Raw genomic sequence first — 26796 nt, forward strand, 5'->3', positions numbered from 1 at the left:
GGCGCCAGCAGGATAAAAGATAATAATGCAACGCGTTTCGCAGGCACAGCCCGCTTGAGTACCAATATTAAACTTGTTTATTTAAAATGTTTATCGTTTGCTTACCGGAGGTAAGTCCACCACTGCCTCCCAGCAAACTTTTAAAGTTTTTATTATCTTTTATCCTGCTGGCACCTCTGTTCTCTAGTGATTACATTGTGTCCACCCCTGGTGGAGGTGTGATCTACCCCTATTCTTCCTTTCTACAGAGAGCAACATCGTAATCCTGAGTGAGGACAGGTCTAATCTCCTCACCTGCCTATACAGTGGTTGCCCTTGAGGTAACCCGTGTTTGTGAGTTCCTTTATCTCACGTTCACTTATATAATTTACCAGTACATACTACACTATATTTGGCTCTTGGTGCATCTCTCATTTATCTGTCAGCATGTGGTCTGCTCTCTGAATTTCTGGTAGTAGTGGGGTGCCAAAAATTTTAGGGTCACTAGAAAGCACTAGAAGCACTGCATTTTATACATTACAAAGTTAGGGCCCTGAAACACCATATAGCGTTTTGTGGGTCATTTTCGTTTTTTAAAAATGCTTTCATTGACTTACATTAAAATTGCGGTAAAATTGCTGCGATCTCGATTTTTAGAAAAAATTGCGATTGCGGCAATTTTGCAGCCTTTTCACAGCGATTTTAATGTAAGTCATTGTAGGCGTTTTTTAAAAAATGAATACGATCCGCAAAATGCTATTTCGTGTGTCAGGGCCCTGAGAATTTAAAAAATAGAAGAGAGATCAAGAAATGATTGATATTCGCCATGTAATTTGTTCAAGTTGTTTGATCCACAATGAGCCTACATGTCATCATCTTTACTACTGGCAGGCAAGAAAAAAACTAGACAGCACCAACTGCCATTATTTATAACTGCAATTATTTATAACCACACTCACTAACATTGCTTAATTTTGGAGCATTAGAAGGCTGGCACATTCTATGGTTGCCAATTAAAGGTTGCAACTATAACAATATAGGTGTCCCTAGAAATCTGAGGCAGACTATGGGGGGAGGTGGACCAAACTGCCATAACACAGAATGGAGGGCACTGAAGCTGCAACGCTACTGGGGGTGGGGGCACCATATTTGTCGCATGTGGCCCTCCTGCCAATATTTTGCCATGTACATTAACCACACCCCCTTTTCCCCATAACCCACCAGGCCCACTTGCTTGACTTTTCCACCCAGTTCTCTGCTGTGAGACCTCCCTGTTAGTGACCTGACTTGTTTGATGTTTACTGTGAAGTGATAATTAACTTCACAAAAAATATGGCAATGCTACATAAATCCATAGGCCTCAATTCACTAAGCTTTATCAAACGTTAATTTACCTCATGGGTAAAATCTAATTTTGAATTCACTAAGGTGTTCTAGATTTATTGAATGTTTTATAGATAAAACATTCAAAAAATCTACAACTTAGTGAATTCAAAATTCAAACATTTGATAAAGTGTTTGATAAAGCTTAGTGAATTGAAGCCATAGTGCTAAAAAAAAAACATGGTTGTGAAAGCAAATAGCAAACTGTGAGAAAAGGTAGCTATTTACAGGTCTAAATACAGTATATTTACTGTGTTATTTCTCTACAAAGAAAATAAGCAGTATGTATCAACAATGTATCAACAGCATCTCACATTGATTCCTATTCTGCTTGCTCCCTCATTTGTTCCTTTACATCCCTTTTTCTATCCATTTCTCTCCCTCCCTTGCTCCCTCCCTCTCCCCCTCCATCCACAACACAGTGGCCCTCCCCCCTCCATCCTTTCTCTACAGAAGCTATGACATCTGATTCATTCAATCCCTCCCTCTCCCTTGCCTCTGTACCGGGTTCATAAGCAGCTCTGTCTGCACATTTAAAAGCCTATTCTTTTCTCTTTTTTTTGTGTTATCATTTTGCTAATCCTGATAATGAAACGCCGTGCCTATAGGATGCATCGCTTTGCAAGCCATCTTTTCTTTATTTAACCACAGAGGCCCTTTCTTTCTACATACAGAAGGTATGTTTAGCTTTATTATTCCAGCCATCCGTCGATAAAAAATATAAATATATATATGAGCCGGTGGCCTTGCCCGCCTGTGTGGGCTTTCTATGCTTCTGTGCCATCAAAATACTATTTTGTCAGTTGCTTGAGCCTGCAGCCTGTGGTCCTAAACAGGTAGATACAGGTTGATGCTGTTGACAGCCTACACTGGGCAGCAGAACTGCTTTTGTGTGTGTGCACTCATGTATTATTTATGAAAAAACAATAGGGTTTATTTGGGATTAGGAATTCGCCACATTGTGTCCTGCTGCTCTCTGGTCCATGTTTTGCTGTCAAACAGGCTATTATTTACATCCCACTGACCCATGTTCCTGGTCACAGTATTGCAATGCGTCTGTTGTTAGGCACTGTATGGTTGTTGTAATAGGTATGGTATATATTTTTTAAAGTGATTACTGTATCGTAGGCCAAGATGCAATTGCAAGAACTCCAAAGCACTAGGCACATCTCCTAAATGAACAGAGCAACTTAGAAGCAATGGTGACGTACAGTATATATATATATATATATATATATATATATATATATATATATATATATACATATACACACACACACACACGCACACAATACACACACACAAATGTATTTCATATAACTTAATAGGACTAGTTGCTGAATAGTTTTGGTTCTTTTTAGTTTCCTAATTAAATAAAACAACTTGAGATATGAAGCCAGTATTGTACATAGAGAAATACTATAAGAACACAGCCCTCTACATAAGAATACAGTAATAATAGATGGGATTAGACCAGATGTTCCTCCCTGTGCCGTTTGCATGACACATGATGTATGGGCCGTTATCCTATGTGCAGGAAAGAATGCATGGATTTTAGCATCTGTTCCATGGATGTGGAGCAGTGGACTGAATGAGAACTTGAGGCAGGAGGCAAAGCCTAAGTGATGTGTGGTTAAAGTTACAACAATATGGGACAACTGATCTATGTAATATTAATCCAATTATTCTGGAGTGGGAGGGGGAGACGCAGCTGGTTCAGGACCCCAGAAGCATCAAAGTGGGGTTTAAAATGCTGCATTTAATCGTATTTAGTTAATTCTGCCTGGGTGGTTTTATGCTAATACATCCATCAAAGATTTAAGTCATTCTTGCTGGTAACAGATGATCTTAGAAACCTAAATAATGTGAATACAGCCCGTTTTCCTTTTCTTTTGGCATTAGCTGTGGGATGCTGTCACAATATGCATGTTTGAAAATACATGTGAATACACATTTGAAGCAAACCTGAAGAGAAAAAAAATGATATAATAAAAATGATATAATGAATTGTATGTATAGTACGAATAATGAATATAACATTAGTAGCAAGGAAAAGAGTCTCATATTTTTTTTATTTTCAGTTATATAGCTTTTATTTATAACATTGCTTCATTCTGTCATACTTGCAGTTTAGAAACCACACTATAAAACAGAACAGAGCTAATGACCCTTTGAACTTTCCTGCAGTAAAACCTTATCTCAAGCTGTCTTGAGACTGTCTCTCTTGGCTGTTAAGTGCTTCAGAAAATAGGAGTTAGGTCAAATAGCTCAAAGAAGTTCTTTTGCATAGATAACAACTGAAGTTTCTTAACTCTTTCTGTACTGGAAAACAATATGAGAAGGGGCGTAGCAATAGGGGGAGCAGAGGTAGCGACCAGAGGCGCAACTAGGGTTGGTGTCACCCGGTGCGGAAACTCATGGTGTCACCCCCTCTTACCCCATGAACCTCCAACCTCACTATGCAGTAACGTTGCTTGTTATAGGGGGGTGTTAAAATGATCACCATGTGGCTCTGGTGGCCTTTGAACTCTGTTATCAGCTCAACAAGGAGCAGCCAGAAGGGAGAAGAGCAGGAGAGAGAAGTACAGCAGGCACTAACCTGGTCTATATTTACATAGCCTACTCCACTCTCCCTTAGCATGTAGCTTGCCGTCACCTCCCTCTGCTAGTGACACCTGGTGCGGTCCGCACCTACCGCACCCCCATAGTGACGCTACTGGTAGTGACCACATCTGGGCCCTTGGGCCAGAGAGGCCCCTCGAGGCTCTCATTCAACTTTAGTATTAGCTCTCTATTGGTCCTGTGCTCATAATAATCACTTCTATAGATACTTTTAATAGTGGGAATCATTAACCAAGTGCTCCCCATTCCCTTCTTGCACCTCTGACACTGTAGTTGCCATTGGCAGGGTTTGGTGCGCCGTATCAATTGTTATGTATAGAGTGCTTGGGGGGCCCCATTGTAAAACTTGCATCGGGGGCCCACAGCTCCTTAGCTACGCCACTGAATATGAGACTATTTTCTTTGCTACTAATGTTCTATTTCTTGGCTGTACTACACAAACAATTCATTATCTCATCAGTTTGTTTTCGCTTCAAGTTTGCATTGAATATGCATAAGCTATCAGCTTAATCAGGTCAGAAGTTTAATTCTGGAAAATGTACAAAAGCTGAGCTCTTCTGAGCAGAATTCCAGGTGACATTAGATTATACTTTCCAGGGCTTCATTTCAGATCCAGGATGTGGTCATGTGTTGAAGTTGGACCAGAAGAAAGCTGATTGGTCTGCTGCTGTTGCTGCTGCTGATGGAATGAATGTGCTCTGGAATCAATGAAGGAAAATGTTTTACAGCTAAAAATCTAAAAATATTTTGAATCATTATACAGTAGCAGGCTTATAGAAGAAGTACGTGTCTGGAAAGAAGTCTTTCTAGGAATTGGCACTTACATGTGACCACAGTTATTTCTACGTCTGATTCATTGTAGCAGATTCTTATGCATTGGGATGATTAATAGTCAGTCATTGAATAACTTGGATGTGTGTTTGCATAGTCGGTGTCTCAGTCTGCATGAGGACATACAGAGCATGCGGTCTGCATTAACGCTAATTGAACATAAAACTAGCTACACACACTCACCGTAGAGTCACATAAGTATTGTAAACTATTACTGATGCCTTCAAAGTTATGCCATTTACCGCAAACAGCAGTTCTTATCAACGGTGCAGCTACAAATCTTGGGGGCCCCAGTAAAACTTTGACGGGGCCCCCTAATGTTCATAACACCTTCCTTGCCTCCCCTTGGTGACCCTCACAGCCTGGGGGTCCATCTTACATGGGCCATAAAACAAGTGTGGTCATCCGGATCTTTCCACCCATAACAAGTATAGCCACAAAAACACCTGATCTGGAGTATAGGCGGGAGGAAAGGTTAGTGGTTTTCCCCACTGCAGTCACACGGGCTGCTCCCCTGTAGTTACATCCCTGGTTCTTATTTAAGAAAATAATTTTATCTCATTGTAAGGATGTGAAAAAACTTGCTGCTCTGACAGACTGATGGAATAGGAAACATGCAATTCTAATGAACTCCAAGGACTTTGTTATCACCCAGCATGTTTTTCCTGCTGTCAGTATAAACCAGGCCTGAAATAGAGACAGGAAGTCTTCTTCTATATAGCTTTTCCACTCTATAGGAATTTGGAAAAGTGTGAAAATGTATTAAAGTAAAAAACAACAACTTTGTATAGCTTTTTTTTTAATATATCTTCTCGGGAAAACTGTCTTTTCAGCCTATGTTGTAGATGTAGTGTATGCTGTGGATCAATATCTGGTGTTGAACTCCGGGGACTGGAAAGAAAAAGGGGGAAACAAAGAACGCCAATAGCACCAATATGGTGTAGTATTTCTAAATATAGAGAAACAACACATCAAGCAAATACTACTTACAAACGTGGGTTGCTAAAAGGCAACTCAGTATCGAGCATGTGGAGAACTCCATCTCCATGCAGATATGAGGTCTTCTTTTGGAATTGGTGGGTCAAACTCCAAGCAAAATACCAAAAAGACCCCTGGAAGGATTATTATCACAGAGGGAACTCCTAGTAGGGGATGATGTCACTCAGGACAGCATATATATGGGATAAAAAAACAGTCTTACCTCATTATGCAGGTTAAGAAATGTTTATTGAACACCAATAAAAGACAGTGTGGTTTGCGGGATTCACCCACTTCTTCAGGTCAATACAATTGTGTCTTTGAAGACAGCAGCACAGACTTGGAGCACGTATATGTCTGTTGATGTGTTCTAGAACTGTGTTCTAGAGTTTTCTGGTAGAAATCCCCTTTTTCCTTCTTAGATAAAGTTACATTTCCCAGCACTCCTGTAGTCCTTTCTCTTGCCACATTCCCTAAGTTAGAGTGAGTTCACCCTATTCGGTGTGTAAACTTGATGCACATACCATGGTCTGCATTGTAATGGACCACATTACCCTAACACACCTACAGTGCATTTCTGGGTAACGTGTGAAAGCATGCACATTAGCAATTCCTCATGCTAATAAAACAACATGCATAAACTTAGCCCAAGTGTGCTGCAAGGAGTTCACAAATTAACTGTTATTTTTCACCCATATTTTGGTACTTTTATTATTGCAAAGTACTGAAAAGTTACTTTAAACAGTTGAGAAAACTTAGGAGAAAAAGCAAATTGGATAAGGGCCAGAATGTTTCAAAATACTCTACTTGCAACCACAGAGGAACAGAAAGGGAATTGGTTAGGCCTCATATTTTTGTCATTTGTCCACTGTTTCATGCCTTTTAAATATGGGTCCTAGTGACTCAGAAACATTGGCCTGTTTTTCTCACATGGAATAAAGTTTTTGCTGCATTTTGAATAATCCTGAGTATAGGTTTTACTTTACTGATTTTAGTGGATTGCCGCACCCTGCCATGCACCAGTATCTTATCCCCCAAGAGGTATGTGCGCAGGCTCTTCACTACCTGCTCACTCATATTATTATTATTATTATTATTATTATTATTGTTCTGTAAAAATTCAGTTATGAAAAGATAATTTTTATTTTAAGTTTTCTTGATTTTTCAATAATAATGTATTGCTCTGGGCACAACCAGCTACATGCGTATTGGGAAAGAGCTTTATGTAACACTCAGAAGATTTGACAAAGTGTTACTGGAATTTAATAGGATTAACATTTTTAATGTACTGTATTTCCACTAGACGGTGTGCGTCTTGCAGGCACTTGAAGTGTTGCGCGCCCGTATCCAGATCGCTTAAGGTAGCCACTAATGATCCAATCTTTTTCATCCAATCTTATCATTTCTATGTAATATAAGGTAACTGCCTGAAGTATCCATTCAGTATATTCATTCAGTTTACCCTTATACTACATAGATTTGGTAAGATTGGATGAAAAAGATTGGATCATTAGTGGCCACCATTAGCTATTCCTTGCCCGACTAGGGACTCAGGTGTGTGCTGCAGAAATCTGCAGCATGCCATGCCGACTCACAACGCAGTACGATTCGGATGGCAAACAATGGAAAGTCTTTCCCCGCCCAGCCCGCCTGCGGGTAAAAGCTGCCAATTTGTCGCGGATTCGGGTCGCATATTTGGGCCCTTATACTTTAAGTCACTGACCCAGAATGAGCATATGCATCAGATGTTTTGGTCTGACTCCACTGGTCGCATGCTTATTGCAGGTATGTGACTCAAAATCAACTAAAGCCAAAAACTCAGCATGGCAACTAGGCAACTGGCATAGGTTATAAGGCATAGGTTTATGAAACCACTGACTCCGACTCTGGGAACCCAAAATAATTGAAACAGGCCCATTGAAATGCATTGCAATGCAAATTTGTGTGCAGCAAATCCACACAAATTCGCATCTCATGGAAATGGAAAACGGGACAAAAGGGCTACGATTTCAGTTATGCTAATTACATTTTGTCATAAGACTTGAGTGGACTACTGCGTAATTTTCACTGGTAACAATCTACAAGCCATAAAACTCTTGCCTGGCAGAGAATAACTTGTGAGTGTAGGGAGTAGGTCAGTTGTTCAAGACTATAGCTGTCGAATGTCAAAAGAATGTTGAACCATTCTGCTGAGACATTGATATTAAACTCACATTTTTTACTTTCAAACTCAAAATAAAGTTTAGGTTTGCTTTTGAACTGAAGACAAGACAAACTTAATTTTCATGGGCAGAAAATGCACATTTAAGTGATCTTTCAAAGTTGATTATAAGTAGTTTGTTGTTTGAAAATGAACTGCAATAACTGATACAACTTGAGGGATGCTTCCATGAAATAATTAATGGAAATCTTCTTGTGGTATTCCATTGGCTCCCTAAATATCATGTCTAGATGTAATAAAATATTGCTAGGTGATCATAGGTTTTTTGGTCACAGAAGAGAAACATGAAATGATTGTAGTACTGATAATGGATAGTATTATCCACTGGTCGGTATGGCAGTGTAAGTGGATCACACTCTCACTTTTCTCTGATGGGGTTCCTGGTCTACATTTATTTGCATGTAGTTTAGATGTTCTCCCTTGTTTTCAACCCAAATTCCAAAAACATAAATATTAGCGATAGCAATGCTTAGGAGAACTCATGGAGAATCATGTGATCAGTTTGATCAGCTGATAGGTTTGTAAGGTTCTGATTAGCTGGTCATGATCATGTGTTAAACCAGGAAGTCATCACAGCAAATCAGAACCTTACAAATCTATGAGATGATCAAATTGATCACATGCTTCTCCATGAGTTCTTCTAGGCATTGCCATCCCTAAAGGCTCATACACACGTGCTATTTTTCCGCCCAACTATTGTCCAGACTTGGGCTGTTGGATCATAGTTGGACGTGTGAAAGTGTGACAAGCAACTAGACGAGCGACTGATGACATGCAGTTTGCCCGATCCAACAGGCAGTTAAACTCACACAACTGTGGGACTGATATCGTGCAGTTGGCCACGTGGGTACGTCATGTGAACGACTTGTACTTGTTTTGAATGCGGCCATATCGTTTATTTGTGTGCGCAGTATGCAAATGAGTTGTTCATTCTGCTGGTTGGTGTGCAGAAAATACAATTCACGCAATCACTTGATCGAGCGGTCGGTCATGTCATCGGATTGGTCATGTGGAAAAGTTGCTGTGTGTACGAGATTTAACATAGATATCTTAACTGCCCCTCAAATTGGTCCTGGCAGACAACAGGGGCGTTCCTAGGATCTTAAGAGATCCGGGGCACTTTTGGGTACTCCAGCCGAAAGATGGGTGTGGCCAAGCACAAGAATATGGGCAGGCACGTGCAGAGGGGGGTGCTCTGGGTGCCCAGGCACCCCCCCCCTTTTAAAATCAGTAAAAAAAGGCCCCTCTGATCGCGCAAAATAAGCCCCGCCCCCTACCGCGGTAAGCCCCGCCCACCCGCGAGAAGCTCCGCCTCCTCCTGGGGCACTTTCAGGTGAAGAGGTCTGGATAGGAATCCTAGTGTGGCATGCTGACCTCACCCTCCACCTAGGACCCATACTGACCTCTACCTCCCCAAGCACCCATAGTGACTTCTTCCTCACCCACAGGGACCTCTCCATCCACCCAGCACCCACAGTGACCTCTCCATCCACCTAGCACCCACAATGACCTCTCCCTCCACCTAGCACCCACAGTGACCTCTCCCTCCACCTAGCACCCACAGTGACCTCTCCCTCCACCTAGCACCCACAGTGACCTCTCCCTCCACCTAGCACCCACAGTGACCTCTCCCTGCACCTAGCACCCACAGTGACCTCTCCCTCCCACAGTGACCTCTCCCTGCCACAGTGACCTCTCCCTCCACCTAGCACCCACAGTGACATCTCCTTCCCCAGCACCCACAGTGACCTCTCCCTCCACCTAGCACCCACAGTGACCTCTCCCTCCACCTAGCACCCACAGTGACCTCTCCCTCCACCTAGCACCCACAGTGACCTCTCCCTCGACCTAGCACCCACAGTGACCTCTCCCTCCACCTAGCACCCACAGTGACCTCTCCCTGCACCTAGCACCCACAGTGACCTCTCCCTCCACCAGCACCCACAGTGACCTCTCCCTCCCACAGTGACCTCTCCCTGCCACAGTGACCTCTCCCTCCACCTAGCACCCACAGTGACATTTCCTTCCCCAGCACCCACAGTGACCTCTCCCTCCACCTAGCACCCACAGTGACCTCTCCCTCCACCTAGCACCCACAGTGACCTCTCCCTCCACCAGCACCCACAGTGACCTCTCCCTCCCACAGTGACCTCTCCCTCCGCCTAGCACCCACAGTGACCTCTCCCTGCGCCTAGCACCCACAGTGACCTCTCCCTCCACCAGCACCCACAGTGACCTCTGCCTCCACCTAGCACCCACAGTGACCTCTCCCTCCACCTAGCACCCACAGTGACCTCTCCCTGCACCTAGCACCCACAGTGACCTCTCCCTCCACCAGCACCCACAGTGACCTCTCCCTCCCACAGTGACCTCTCCCTGCCACAGTGACCTCTCCCTCCACCTAGCACCCACAGTGACATTTCCTTCCCCAGCACCCACAGTGACCTCTCCCTCCACCTAGCACCCACAGTGACCTCTACCTCCACCTAGCACCCACAGTGACCTCTCCCTCCACCAGCACCCACAGTGACCTCTCCCTCCCACAGTGACCTCTCCCTCCGCCTAGCACCCACAGTGACCTCTCCCTGCGCCTAGCACCCACAGTGACCTCTCCCTCCACCAGCACCCACAGTGACCTCTGCCTCCACCTAGCACCCACAGTGACCTCTCCCTGCGCCTAGCACCCACAGTGACCTCTCCCTCCACCAGCACCCACAGTGACCTCTCCATCCACCTAGCACCCACAGTGACCTCTCCCTCCACCAGCACCCACAGTGACCACTCCCTCCCACAGTGACCTCTCCATCCACCTAGCACCCACAGTGACCTCTCCTTCCACCTAGCACCCACAGTGACCTCTCCCTCCCCCAGCACCCTCAGTGACCTATCCCTCCCACAGTGACCTCTCCCTCCACCTAGCACCCACAGTGACCTCTTCCTCCACCTAGCACCCACAGTGACCTCTCCCTGCACCTAGCACCCACAGTGACCTCTCCCTCCACCAGCACCCACAGTGACCTCTCCCTCCCACAGTGACCTCTCCCTCCCACAGTGACCTCTCCCTCCACCTAGCACCCACAGTGACCTCTCCCTCCACCTAGCACCCACAGTGACCTCTCCCTCCACCTAGCACCCACAGTGACCTCTCCCTCCCACAGTGACCTCTCCCTCCACCTAGCACCCACATTGACCTCTCCCTGCGCCTAGCACCCACAGTGACCTCTCCCTCCACCAGCACCCACAGTGACCGCTGCCTCCACCTAGCACCCACAGTGACCTCTCCCTGCGTCTAGCACCCACAGTGACCTCTCCCTCCACCAGCACCCACAGTGACCTCTCCATCCACCTAGCACCCACAGTGACCTCTCCCTCCACCAGCACCCACAGTGACCACTCCCTCCCACAGTGACCTCTCCATCCACCTAGCACCCACAGTGACCTCTCCATCCACCTAGCACCCACAGTGATCTCTCCCTCCCCCAGCACCCACAGTGACCTCTCCCTCCCACAGTGACCTCTCCCTCCACCTAGCACCCACAGTGACCTCTCCCTCCCACAGTGACCTCTCCCTTCACCTACCACCCACAATCACCTCTCCCTCCCCAGCTCTAGCAGTGATCCTGCCTACCCCAGCACCCACACTGACCTATCCTTCCCCCAGCACCCACAGTGGTCTTTCCCTCCCCCAGAGGCTACCCTCCTGTCCCCTGCAGCACTTACAGGGACCTCCCATCCCAAAAGCAGCGCCCACACTGATCTCTCCCAACACACAGCATCCACAACTACTCCCTCCTCCAATAACTACAATGACCTCTCCCAGCACCCACAGTGACCTCCCCTTCCTCCAGCACTCATACTGACCTCTTCCTTCCACAGAACCCACAGTGACCTACCCTTCCACCAGCACCCACACTGACCTCTACCTCCCCCAGCAACCACACTGACCTCTACCTCTCCTAGCAGCAACTATGCTATTCATAGCAGTACCCACAGTGACCGCCCACTCCCTGCACCCACCGCAATCCCACCAATATTCAGCACCCACATTACACTCAACCAGTAACCCCCACTATAGCAAGCACCCAGTACTTGCACCAAGCAACTTTCACCCAATACTTATATCCGACCTCCATATGGCACTTAGTACTTGCATCATTCACCCTATAGCTGGCACCCAGTACTCACACCCACTTGGCACAGTACTTGCACATTATCTGAACTCACATAAACCAGTACTAGCACCCAAAGTACCTGCACTCAGAATCCACATGACACACAATGCCCACCCATAGCTAGCACCTAGTGCAGGCAATGCACCAAGTATTCGCACCAATGTACCTGCACCCAACACCCACATGTTTCATCTGCAGTAGTTCCAGTTGCACTAAGCCTCCACTTGGTGCCCAGCACAAACACCAAACACTCACATATGACATCCAGTACTTGCACCCAGAACTCACAAGGGCTTGAGTAACTGCAATCAACACCTACATGATGCTTGACACCAACCCATACAGCCAGAATGCACATGACACCCTGTGCCAGCACCCAGATCCCACATGGCACCCAGCTTCTGCATTTAGCACCCACATGACAACAAATACCCCACTAGCCAGCACCCATTACCCAGATGTTACCATGTACTTGCTCCCAGTACCCACTTGGCACTCAATATTTGCACCTAAGACCCACATGACACCCTATAACCCCCATAATTAACACCCACATGGCACAGTACTCACACAGCACAAAGTTCCAAAGCCATTATATGCACCTAGTACCCATCCATGGCCAGCACTCAAATAGCAACCAGTACCCACCCTTGGTCTGAACCCATATGAGACTCAGTACTCTCCCATGGCACACATCCAGACCACACATGGCACTACCTACACTCATGTCCAACACTCACATGGCTCCCTGTATCAATTAGCACTCACATGGCACCCACTATTGTTTATCGCCTTCTGCTACTCATTCAGCACCCAATATAGCATAGCATCCACTGCAAATAAACACCCAATACAAACTGGACCTTGGTACCCACAGCAGCTTGACACGGACTGTACTTTGACACATCGGCACCCACTGCAAATTAGCACAAACTGGACCTTTGCGTCTTACCACCCACTGCATCTGTGCACCCACTGCACCTTGGCACTTACTGCAGTTTTGCATCTACTAATGCTTAGCAACCACTGCATATTGGCAACCACTGCTTCTTTGCCTGAAAAGAAGCTTGGGTGCTGATCTAGAGCAGTGCTGTCCAACTGGCGGCCCGCGGGCCGCATCCGGCCCGCCAGGCCACCTGCTGCGGCCCGCTCGTCTCCCTGGGATGCAGGCATGGCTTGCGCTATGGGCGCCATGCCTGCTCCCTCTTACTGTGTCCCCGCTGGCCTCTCCGGTGTCGCCGCTGGCCCCTCCTATGTCCCCCTGCTGCCGCTGCCTCTCCTCTAGCAAGAACCTTCGGCCCTCCACCATGGGGGCTGAAAAAAAAATGGCCCTCCATGCCCATGAAGTTGGACAGCACTGATCTAGAGGGACAGAGGTCCCAGTAATGAAAGGTGAATCCATGCCTACATCAGGCTCCACTGTGCCCACTCTAATAGTGCGCACCTATGACTGCTGATTTGAGGGCGGTGGCACCAAAGAAGTTGGTTGGAAGAAGACACAAAGTCTGCCTGATACTTCTATAAAGGTGTGTGTGTGTGTGTGTGTGTGTGTGTGTGTGTGTGTGTGTGTGTGTGTGTGTGTGTGTGTGTGTGTGTGTGTGTGTGTGTGTGTGTGTGTGTGTGTGTGTGTGTGTGTGTGTGTGTGTGTGTGTGTGTGTGTGTGTGTGTGTGTGTGTGTGTGTGTGTGTGTGTGTGTGTGTGTGTGTTGGTGGTGGTGGTGGTGGTGGTGGTGGTGGTGGTGGTGGGGGGGGGGTTAAGACTGCCTAGTGCTTTCTGGAGAAGGGGTATTACATACACAATTTAGCACGATTTATCGATTAGGGCCCCTTTTTAAAATTTGAGCACCCCCTCTTGAGAATCCTCTGCACGGCCCTGAATATGGGTGTGGTCATGGGTGGAGCCAAATTTACATGAACTTAACAGCGGTCTAAGTAAGCCTGCCCAGCAAAATGTTGGCTGAAGCCCTCCTGTCTATTAATGCGAAACAAAAATGCAGCATATCACATAAATAGAGTTACCTGGCTTCTCTGCTGGCTGGTGTGGCTTTATGTTGCGTGGGCTAGCTTGTTGCCAGGTTGTCTGGCAGTCCCTTCATAGCATTTCTTGACCTTCTAGTGGACCCCCTCTCATGATCCCATTGAGGCACCATAACTTCCAGCATGCCTCCATAGAAGAACCACAGCTCCCTGCATGCCCCCATATTGGTATCATAGCACCCAGCATGGCACCACAGCACCCAGCATGCCCACATAGTGGCACAATAGCCCCCAGCATACCTTCCATTGCTGTGGTGCCATGCTGGGGGCTGTGGTGCCTCTGTGGAGCTTGTTGGATACTGTAATGCCATGCTGGGTGCTATGTAGTGCCATGCTGGGTGCTGTGGTGCCTCCTGGGTACTCTGTAGTGCCATGCTGGGTGCTGTGGTGCCTCTGTGGGGCATGCTGGGTACTGTGTGGTGCCATGCTGGGTGCTGTTGTGGCTCTCCTCTGCCTGGGGGACATCTGGGGCACCCCAGAATAAATCTGAGGCATGTGCCACTGATTTTTGGGGCTAGCAACACCTCTGGCAGACAATAGGAACATATAACTATGGTAGTGATTGAATTGTGAGCTTCTGTGAAGGACAGTTAGTGACATGACTACGTATAGCAAAGCGCTGTGGAAGATGTCACTGCTAAATAAGTACACTATAATAATCATCTCCCGAGAAGAAAAATGCTGACACAATTCAGGTCTGCTTTAAAAAGCTCAGAAAAAAACTGATTCTAGCAAAATTGACTACAAGGCTGTGTTGAGCGTTCTCACACTTAATAAATGTAATCTTTCTAAAATAATGCTAAATAAAAGCTTCCATACCCTAATGCATTTGAAAAATACACATTTTTTATATTAAAGTGGCACTGAACTTTGCTCTCTGTTCGGCAGCTGGCAGCATGGAATTGTTTTGGGGAAGAATACATAATTGGAATAAACAGACTTAATTGATACCTCCTGTATTCCAGCTATTCTGATAATTTTTATGTTTTTTTTCAGTATTGCTGTATGTTTGGTGCATGCTAGTTTAGGGGTCAAGGCAACAATGCAGCTGCAAATTTGTAGATTTTATGATGACTGTATTACCAGAAAAAAAAGAAACTTTGGTGGGTTTGTAGCTGATACTACAAGCATCATTATTTTGGGGGTCAGAAAAGTCAGAGTGGATTAGCATCAGTGTGAGGATAAGGTTACAGTTAGTATAGGGTTATGGACAAGTAGTGAAATTATCCTCATAGTTTAGCTTTTGGAAGCATCAGGGCCACCATACAATTTCATCAGAGCAAACACGCCTCGGCCGAGATCTACCATGTGACCAAGGCATGAAAAGGCATCTCTGGTCACTGGAAAAGGGTATTTCTCCTAGATTGCTGCATGTCTGTAGCAGGTCCTTTGCTCTGGAAGCCATCCACGGGGACTGCTGTATTCATGGTGGAGAACTCTCCCCCAACCTTCACCAAAACCATCGTTGCTTGTTTTCTGGATCTTTGTATTATAGCACAGGAATATCTTTCTAATTCATTTTCCTAGTGATTACCCACTTATGTTCTGCAGAGGAAGTCCCCAAAATATACACCACTGGTGAGACCTCAGGGCACCTTTGAGAACTCCCTTTCTAGAGACTTTCCCACTTCTCCAGCATCTGCTGTAGCACCTGAGAGAAGAACTTGTCAGTCAGTGTAGGGTCATCTGACAACACCTGAAACTTAATAAAAAAGAGGTAAAATCATCAATGCAGAATAAAATTTGGGTCCATTTGAAGCAGGGCATATCTCTAAGCCTTAGTAAATGTCAGGGCACTGAAAACTTACTTTTTCCACTTAAAGATGTTTTCTGTAACACATAACAATCCCAGCACTTTTATCACCATGGTGCCTTGAGATTCCCATAATTCCTCTGCAGCTAAACGCTGCACGCCGTCAAGCTTGTTCAAGTAAAGCTCTGCAAAACACAATGTTGTTGAAGCTGTCATAACCGTAGCAAGCTATCAGCTTTCAGTGCGCAGTAGACAGATCAATGAAGGAACATTCTTTTGCTCGCTGCTGAATCATTGTCCAGTGGGCAGGTAAGTAGCTCAAGAAATAAGATCGTGTTCCTGTGTTTGGCTATAAAATACAGCACTTATGTGTGAGACAAAAAAAATGTGTGATCAAAAATGGCATCTTATTTAACCACTTAAGGACCAGCTTATTTCTTAATGATCTGTGCTATGTGGGCTCTTCAGCTTTCAGGCAGGGCGATCAGACTTCCCTCCTTTTTTTCCCCCTAGGGGGATGTCCTGCTGGGGGGGTCTGATCGCCACCGGCTTGTTGTGTGTAGCGGGGGGGCTCCTCAAAGCCCCCCTCTGCAGCGCTATTATGCCCTCCCTCTCCTTCCCTCCCTCCCCTCCTCACTATGGGCGGTACAGGACAGCGATCCGTCCTGTACCGCCTCAGATAGGCTTCAGCCTATCAGATGCCGGCAATCCCCGGCCAATCAGAGGCTGGGGATCGCCGATTTCCTTTACGGCGTCGTAAACACCGGGGATTTCTTCCCCAGGTGTTTACATTTCGCCTGCGAGCCGCGATCAGAGGCTTGCAGGCTGTTCACGGAGCCCCCCGCCGTGAACTGACATGGAACCCCCCGCCGTGAACTGACATGGAACGTTTATGGAAATCCACAAATGACCAGCCGCCGCCTATCGGCGTTGGCTGGTCGTTAAGTGGTTAACTGGTAAAAAAAAACCTCTTATTTGCATTATCATTTGGTGTATAGCCGCTTTAAACTAATTAAAATAAAATAGCTGGCCATTATCATTTATCTAATATGAAGTCCCTTACCACCACAGCTCCTGACTGTTATATGGTACTTCTGAGCCACCACCAAACCACCCACATGATTGCCTAGCGACTGGTCGAGCGTCACGCAGGGGAATAGGGACTTATACATACAAACAGGAAGCAGTGTGACTGTCTCAGCTGCCTATTCCAATTGTCACCTCATTTTATTAGTACATAGTGAATCTGTTTAAAAATGCATTTCCTCTTTCCCTTTAAATAAAATATACATGTATCATCCCATCTGAATGTGTTGTGGTGCAGTTTTTATATTGTTTTCATTTCCTAACCTGAAAGAATACATAGAAAACAATGTCTGACATCCCCGTTATGTCCCACGTGTCCTGAAGAGGCGTGAAACTCACGTGAAACAGCTGTAAACAGTATGGGGCGTTCTTCTGTACCTGTCTCTTTGTGGCTTCAATGCAAAAAGAGTTCTTGTGGATTGCCGGAGTCCGTGCTTTTCTTTCAGACCAATCCCTGTTATATGTGTTGTGGTGCGTTGTGTTTTCTAAACACACCGTTTAACGCATTTCCGTCCACTTCTGTGCTAGGACAGATTTTTACTCTTAGCGCCCCTTGGTCAACTTTCCTGTTGCTCCTCTTCCATGTTCAGTCCCTTACCGATATGTAACACCCATGCACAGCAGCCTCTCTCTTTCATGTATAGCTCTCTTTTGCAGCAGCTCCCCTCTTCTATGTGTTGTTACCCATTTGCAGCTTTCCTTTTCAATTTTCAGCCTCATCTTCCATGGTCCAGCTTAATCTTTTTCATGTCTCGATGCCCCCATGGGCTGCTGCAGCCCAAGGCCCGAGCTTTTGTGGTCCTCTCAGAAATCCGGCCCTGTTTCTGTGCATTGATGTGTTAATTGCCGAAAAACTCAGAAACCTTGTTCTGCCTTGTGTTACTGTACTAACAGGATGCCATCTGTGGTTATACAGGGTGGAGCATGAAAGACCGACCCAGGTGCCTGTCACGTGTGTGAGTATACAGGCCAGCTGCTCCTCATGAGCTTCTTACTCTCGCTCTGCTGTGTGTCCTCCCTGGCTTTATTGAAGTCTGTGTTTCCTGCATTTGCTGCTGTATGGGTAACGATCTCATAAATGCAGGTGACAACGGCTTCAATAAAGCCAGGAAGGACTCACAGCAGGGATAGGATAAGAGGCTCATGTGGACCGGCTGGCCTGTAGCCTTGTGCTCATGACAGGCAGCTGGGCCAGTCTTTCCTAAACCATCCTGTAGTTTGGCATGAGACCTTATAGTATTTTTACTAGCATATTACTACATGAACTACCTGTGATTACTCTGGAGTTGTGCATGTATTCTACGCCGATAGCTTCCTGGTCTTCCTGGAACTTGCTGTTGAGATGGGAGTGATTATTTCCAATTAGAAATTCACATACCCTTGGACATGTTTAGTTTGTACCAGAGGTTAGAATAAGTCATTATAATAGAGAATCAGCTATGTTAAAATAGGAAACTAGAAAACATGAGATTTTACTTTGATTTTGACTTAGTTTTGTGCAGACTTCTGGCAGAGAGAGAAGAATTCTGGGAAGTGTTTTACACCACACTTTATACTGCTGCTAGCCCCTTTAGTAGAAAATGATAACAGCTGCAGACTGAAGGAAAGAGAAAAGGGTCAGCTCACCACAGCTCGGCGCCCCTCCTGTCAGCTGTTCTCTCTGCCCCCTTTCTTTGGCATGCATAATATCAAACAAAGGATCAGCATCAGGCTGGTGTCTCTTCAAGTGGGAAGCTTTATTATTATAATACAGCCAACAGGGCAATGTCTACATTTTTGAGGCCGCCAGAGTCCTTATTCATGACTGTAGACTGAAATTAAGAAAATATTTAACCTTCAGTATTAAAATGTTGAGTCCCTCAACAGAACTTCTGTTATATTTTTGTAAGGCAATAAGCACATCATCTGCCACTAGTATTACACTTCTTACAGGGTCTGGTTTTCTGCCATGTCCCCCCAAAAACACATATTGGTAGGTCATTTGGTACTTCACTGGGTTAGGGACAGCAGTTTCCGAGTCCCTTTGAAGGGCAGTCACCTTTGTGAATCATTAAATAGAGCTGTGGAAAACACCTTTATGTAAATGCAGAATAATAATAATAACCTTAATGAACAACAAATTAAATGATACAGACCCTGTCAACTAATGGCAGAATAGTCATCAGCATAAATATTCCACCGATAAGGCCCTGTTCACACTTGCGTTTTGGCATGCAAACGGACCGGATCCGGATCGGATCAGGACCTGATCTGGATCTGAACCGTATGGTTCCTATCCGGATCCGGTCCGTTTGCATCAGACATGCATCAGGCTGCCTTCCGGATCCGTGTGGTAAAAACAGCGAAATATAATAAAAAATTGTTGGGGTCAGCAGAAGGTGCACCTGGTGCACCTGTAGAATCAGGTCCTCCACTGTTTAGGCCTCACCTCCACCTCCGACATACTGCCAAACAGCTCCAGCACGTAAGGTCACTGCTGCTCCACTGCTGCCCATGTGTCCCCATCCAAAATGGCCGCTAGAATACGCATAGGAAGTGGGGTAGAACGTCAGGTGTTTGTATCCTGTGTGTTCTGTGCTTTCCGTTCCCCATGGGTTCCTATTTCCGGATGGTGCAGTCAGGCTCCGGTCCGGGTGCGTGGTGCCAGATGATCTGGACCCGAAAAATAGCGCATGTTGGAAAAGTGTCCGGAGTCCGGATCCGATCCGGCTCCGTTCTGTACGGAACGTACGCGTGTGAACGTCCGCATAGACTTTGCATTGCTATGCGGAACGTACGTTCCGTTTGTACAATATACGGTCCGGATCCGATCAGGCGGATCCGGACAGGGAACGCTAATGTGAACCGGGCCTAAGAATAAAGGTTCCTTTAGTGCAAATACTTGGAGAAATGTTTACATTATAGCCCAAAACACATCCAAAAAAACCCTCCAAAGAGCATCCACCTAAACCACAGTATAACCAAATAAGTTAAGGTAGAGAAAGATCTAATGTACATGGACCTCCAACATCAGATTGATTTTAATTCACATTAAATATGAAATTCATTTATTTCTCAACTGTTAGTTCAACCTGAACTCAGTCGGAGGGCAAACTTATCAAGGAAAACCAAAGTGTAGTCAACCTGCTACAGATAAACTGATGTTAAAAAGATGGTGAACTAAATATGCACCCCATGCCTAACAGAAAAAGTGATACTTAGGTTACAAATTGTATTTGTATGTATTTTTCTCCTCGGCCCAAATAAATACAAACAAAGGCCCATATGCAATTAACTTTTCTCCTGAGTTCTCTCTTAGGACACAAATTTTCATCTCCTCCTTAAAATAATTTTCCAATGCTTTGCAATTGAAAAAGTACCGTATGTGAAAAGTACTATTGAAATTATTTTGAGTATTTTCTTGCTTGCTGGGGGTTTAAAAGGCATTTTATTGACAAGGTATGAAAATATCACCAGGATAAAAAAAAGAAAAAGTCTATTGCATATGGGCCGCAGTGTCAATGCTACAACATGATGTGGTGTCTTCAGTCTTGTTTTCTTTAGAAAGAAGTTTGCATATGCACTCACTGAGCACCTTATTAGAGACATCTGCACATCTGCTCATTCGTGAATTATTATTTTTTTTATTTAGCCATGAGGCATCAGTGCAATTTTTTAAATCCTGCAGAGAACACTCAAAGCTTCAGATAATATTCACATCTAGTGATGACTTCCTGGTTTAATGCATGGTCATGATCAGCAAAACCAGAGCCTTACAAATCTATCAATAGGGATCATTCACATAAAACACCGGAATTGGGGAATCAAGTTGGATATTACAGATTGTGACTGTGGCATGATTGACAGTGGAATATTGGCTGGTTGGATTGGAGATTTTAATCAATTCCCCTTTTTATTCAATGGCCCCTATTCAATTCCCTTGTATCCCTAAGTATTCTCCTAGGTGACATTTTCACACCTAATCAATAAAATGCCTTTTAAGCCACCAGCAAGCAAGACAATGCTCAAAATAATTTTGATAGTACTTTTTCGTGAAAAGATATTTTAATCAGAAGATGGAAAAAGATCTAGGGTCTTAGGAGAAAAAGTCAATTGAAAAAGGACCCAGATCTCCTGGAATTCTCAGAAACTGCAGTCTCTAGAGATGACTTAGAATGATTGAAACATCCATTGATGGGCAGTTCTAAACGCTCCTTGTTGATGAGAGACATTAGAGACGAATGGCCAGACCAGTTTCAGTTGACAGGAAACCTGTGGTAACTCAAATAAGCACTTCTCACAACTGTGATGAGCAGAAAACCATCTTAAAATTCCTAACATGTCAAACCATTTTGGATTCCACTCTACATAAACCGATCAGTGAGTAGAAATGGACTAAGTGGGTTGATATCCCAAAGTAAAACTTTGTAAAGGCACTCGATTTTCATTGCCCAAGATGATCATTCATTATTGTCTCTGGTGAAAAAGTAGCATTACAAGTAAAAGTGTCCCATGACATCATTTAGTGATCCACTGTACCAAGATCACTGAAGAACTAATGAATACTATTTTGTCTTTTTAAAACAAAATGTAGTTGTGATAAATCAGCTTTAAGGCCTAGTGCACACCAGAGCGGTTCTGCTGCGGTTTGCGATCCGCTTGCGGGTGCGGATCCGCTTGGGTAATGTATTTCAATGGGCTGGTGCACACCAGAGCGGGAGGCGTTTTGCAGAAACGCATACTCCCGGGCTGCTGCAGATTTTGGATTGCAGATGCGTTTCTGCCTCAATGTTAAGTATAGGAAAAACGCAAACCGCTCTGAAAAACGGCACTTCAGAGCGGTTTGCCGGTGTTTTTTGTTACAGTAGCTGTTCAGTAACAGCTTTACTGTAACAATACATGAAATCTACTACACCAAAAACGCTTCACAAAACCGCAAAATGTTAGCTGAAACGCTACAGAAAAATAAGAAAAAGCGTTTCAAAATCTGCTAGCATTTTGCGGATCTGCTAGCGGTTTTTGGTGTGCACCAGGCCTAAGTGAGTAACTGTGGTTTTCCATGATGCATGACTCCAGAACTAGCCAGAATGGCCTGTGTATGTGTTCCTGGCTTTCAGCGGCATTAGGAGATGATTTGCATATTTGGGGGTGATGCATCATGGGAAATCACAGTTGCTCACTTAAAGCTGAATTATCACAAATACCTTCTGTTTTAAGAAGTCAGAGTTATATTCAGCTTTGCTTTTTAGTAAGAGGGCTTTTTGGTCTGTTTTAGCCTCTTACCACTTTCCTAGTGGTTCTGGGTCACTGTGAGCTCTCTAGACATTCCAAAGAACTAATATGAACGGCGCCTACAGTTTAGCATTTCCCCTTCTTCCCCGACTTCTTCCCCCACCTGTACAATGATTGTTTTTAAAGCTGTCACTCAGTATGATCACCATCTATAGTTACAAGCGACAGTAATTGAGTATCTGTATGGGTCTTAAGAAGTTCCTTTTAAGAATGCTGCCAAAGGACTACTCAGGAATGAAGTCCACAGAGCCAATTACAAGTGTACAGAAACCTGTGTGTATAACAGGACAGCTCCACTGAAGCTGGATAGATGCATGCGGATTGTCTTCTTTGATGTGGGGCTTTGAAGTTAGTTGGCTGCAATTCCTTCCACCTCTTACATGCCTGGCTTCATGTGTGGGCAGAGTATAGCATCATTAATATTAATAACAACTCTATTTATGCATATTTTGCAGTGCTTTACATATACAGAAAATTGAGTACATTTTTACTAAAACTATATTGCATTCATTCTAGTAATAGGGTAGATATGGACAGGTTTGTAGCCTAGACTGTAGCCTAAATTGTTTTATGTTAGAAGTAGGACAGTGCTTTCCTCGATTACCTGAATACGACATATCTGCATTTCATACATGCTGCTATCACATAATAAAGACATAAAAAGCTCTCCCCGTCATCATTTTGTTTCATTATTATATTATTTTTGATTCATATAGCCCCATCATCTCCTCTGATCCTGTACAACAACAAAAAAATCAATGGCTAAATTGTAACCAGGTCACATTATATGCTTATCCAGGGGTGTCGGTAGCCCCAAAGATCAGTGGCACGTGCCACGGATCTATTCTGGGGTGCCCCGGATGTCCCTCAGGCAGAGTCAGAGATGTAGAGCTGTGGAGCCTCTATAGGGGCATGCTGAGAGCTGTGGTGCCTCAATGGCGTGCATGGTGGGAGATATGGTGCATTAATGGGGGGAATGTTGTGTGCTGTGGTGCCATGCTGGGTGCTGTGGGACCTTTATGGGGCATGCAGGGAGCTGTGGTTATTCTATGGGGGTATTCTGGGAGTTGTGGTGCCTCAATGGGAGGCCCATGGGAGCATGGGAGGGCAGGCCAGCCCATCCAGCAGAAAGACAATACTGCCAGCACAGAAGCCAGGTAACTCTGCCTAGTTATGTCTAAGTGATGCCTTTTTATAGTATATGTTGCATCTATTTATTTTTTGTATTAATGGAGAGAGGGGCTTCATCCAACATTTTTGCTGGGCAGGCCTGCTTAGACTGTTGATAAGTTGATGTACATTTGGCTCAACCCATAACCACACCCACATTCTGGTGCATAACCACACCCATTTTTCTGCTGGAGTGCCCAAAAGTGCCCCGGATCTCTTAGGATCCTAGCAACGCCCCTGTGCTTATCAGAAGAGCGGAGTTTTGAAGAGGAACTGTAACCAAGGATTGAACTTCATCCCAATCAGTAGCTGATACCCCCCATGAGAAATCTTTATCTTTACTCAAATAGATCATGATGGACGTCTGTATGGCTGATATTGTGGTGAAAACCCTCCCACATTGTGATGTCAGAACCTAGGTCCCAACATACACTATGGAAGCCTTGTGGGAAATAATGGCTGTTTCCAACTGCCTAGCAACCAGTACTCCCTCTTTGCATATGTACAGTATATATCTATTAAACAAAAACTTTTAGTCAATCGCATTGGGGTTATAGATAATGGCAGTTGGTGCTGTCTAGTTTTTTTCATGTCTGCCAGCAGTAGAGATGATTACGTGGAGGCTGAATGTGGATCAAACAATATGTACAAATTACATGGTGAATATAAATCATTTCTTGATCTCGCTTCTATTTTTTAACTTCTCACTTTGTGATGTATTGATTTTTTTCACCCTTTTCGCTAAAGTTCCTCTTTAAAGAGGAACTGTCACGAAAATCTTAAAATTTAAAAAAAACATACACATAAGAAGTACATTTCTCCCAGAGTAACATGAGCCATAAATTACTTTTCTCCTATGTTGCTGTCACTTACAGTAAGTATTAGAAATCTGACATTACGGACAGGTTTTGGACTAGTCCATCTCTCCATAGGGGATTCTCAGCATGGCCTTTATTCTTTATAAAGACATTACCTGAAAAAGATTAATACAAAGATGCTGGCCAGCCTCCCTGCTCATCGTACACTATTTTGGCAGTTGGAAGGAGCAACTGCCATTCACTAAGTGCTTTTAAAAATAAAGTCCTGAGAACCCTCTTATTATGAGAAGACGGACTAGTCCAAAATCTGTTGGTAATGACAGATTTCTACTTCTTATTGTAAGTGACAGGAACATAGGATAAAAGTAATTTATATCTTATTTTACTCTGGGAGAAATGTACTTCTTATTTGCATGTGTTTTAAATTTTAAGATTTTCACGACAGTTCCTCTGGAAAGTATAATGGGTTAGAGCATGTCAGACGTAGTGTGGAAAAGAATTCCAGAGACGGTCAGAAGCTTAGAAGTCTTGGACGTGAGGAAGGACTAGGCTACGAGAATTCAATGTGTAGAACGAAACAAAGGCTGCGGTTAGAAGAGTATTTGGAAAATAAATAGGAAATTATTTGGGTCATTAACAGCTATTATTATTATAATTGCCTTCTGATAGGTGGAAAAATGCTTGGTGACCTCTAGCCAATATCATATTTAGATCTGGTACACACAAGGCATTCTGCAGTCAATGTTCCAGGGGATCAACCCAATTAATTTACTGGCAAGTAATCAATCAGATTCCAAACCAGTACACAATATAAACAATGACTGGCATCTGATCTTTTGTCTATGCACCCATCTTGATAACTTTGCCCCAGTGTGGCCAGAGTTGTGTATTTAGGAGAATACCTGGATGGATTTCATTACAGGACACCCTAAATTTTATCAGCTATTGGAAATCATTTTAACCACTTGAGGACCACAGGTTTATACCCCCCTAGTGACCAGGCATTTTTTTTACAATTCAGCACTGCGCAGCACTAACAGTTTATTCTGCGGTCATACAACTTAGCACCCAAATGAATTCTACCTTCTTTTCTTGCCACTAATAAAGCTTCGTTTTGGTGGTTTCTGATTACTGCTGGGATTTTTTTATTTTCTTTTATTTAAAACTATCCTTTTTTTAATTAAAAAATCCTATTTTTTCCTCTCCCTTCCCACTAAATTGGCCCTGACTGCGATCCATTAATACATTACAGTAGCGCTGTACAAATCTAAATAGCTGTTTTTTTAACAACCGGCCAGCTCCGATAGCGGCTGGCAGACTGATCACGGATCCCTGCTCTGTACCTCGGCCGGGAATGCATGCGCATTCCCTGCTAATTCCCGCCTCCAGGACTTGACACCAATCAGCGTTGGGCGGTCCTGGGGGCACCACCTCCCCACCGCTCATCGGCCTGAGGCGGTCGGGAAGATGCTAAATGATGGCTTCTCCTTACTTAGAATCCACTTTGAAAGACAGCACACGGCAGTATTACCGGTACTAACGGCAGCAGAGACCCACATGTTACCCAATTAGTACATTCCCCAGTACTAGGTAATGCAAGCATTGGTACAGTAGCATGCGTTATGCTGCTTGCATAACAAGTGTTACCTACACCTAATTGAGCAACATGCAGTACTCTTCTGCCACACGCTGTCTACTCACAACAATATTAATGATGCTACGTGAATCAGGACCAATGTTCATAGTAATTCCTCTGTGTTGAAGTGAACCTAAAGCTAGGCAAAAAAATTAGATGAACTCACCTGGGGCTTCCCTCAGACCCCTGCAGCCGATCGGTGCCCTCGCCGCCCCGCTCCGATGGTCCAGGACCCGCCGGCGAACACATCCGGTTTGGCCGTCACCGGCCGACAGGCATGGGAACGCGAGTGATTGTTCGCGTTCCCAGCCTGTATATCGCCCCCTCCTGGCCGCAATAGCAAACCAAACCGGAAGTGTTCGCCGGCGGGTCCTGGACCATCGGAGCGGGGCTGCGAGGGCACCGATTGGCTGCAGGGGGCTGAGGGAAGCCCCCGGTGAGTTCATCTCATTTTTTTTGCCTGGCTTTAAGTTCACTTTAACAAAGATAAGTTACTTCTTCCATGCAGAACCCAGCCATTCTTTTGTTCTTCAAGATGATGTAATTTTAGTAGGCTTTCTCTCTTTAGGGCCCTTATTCAATTCACTAACTATTTCTCCTAGGTGAATAATAATAATAATTTTTTTTACAGTATTTATTCACCTACTTTTTGGTATTTTTTCAATTGCAGAGTGCTGGAAAGTTAATTTAAATGGAAAGTTAATTTAAATAGAAGATAAAAAATGATCTCTTAGGAGAAACCTAATAGAAAAAGTGGATTGAATAAGGACCCATGTATCGCTCTGAGCAAATTCCCTGCATTATTCACAAATGTGGATAGAGACAGAGATGAAACATTTC

The 26796-nt window shown here is 44.6% G+C and overlaps 1 protein-coding gene across 2 annotated transcripts in view; it reads left to right on the forward strand.

Annotated features, from left to right (window-relative positions):
• The first annotated feature begins 1841 nt into the window (after positions 1-1841).
• SPTBN2 (spectrin beta, non-erythrocytic 2) overlaps positions 1842-26796 on the forward strand; it is a 322588-nt gene continuing 297633 nt past the window's right edge. For both annotated transcript variants that reach the window (XM_068260592.1, XM_068260590.1), the window contains exon 1: positions 1842-2039. The gene's annotated coding sequence lies outside the window, so the exon portion shown is untranslated. The remainder of the gene's footprint in view (positions 2040-26796) is intronic.

Source organism: Hyperolius riggenbachi, chromosome 11 (genome assembly GCF_040937935.1).
Source record: "Hyperolius riggenbachi isolate aHypRig1 chromosome 11, aHypRig1.pri, whole genome shotgun sequence".
NCBI lineage: Eukaryota > Metazoa > Chordata > Amphibia > Anura > Hyperoliidae > Hyperolius > Hyperolius riggenbachi.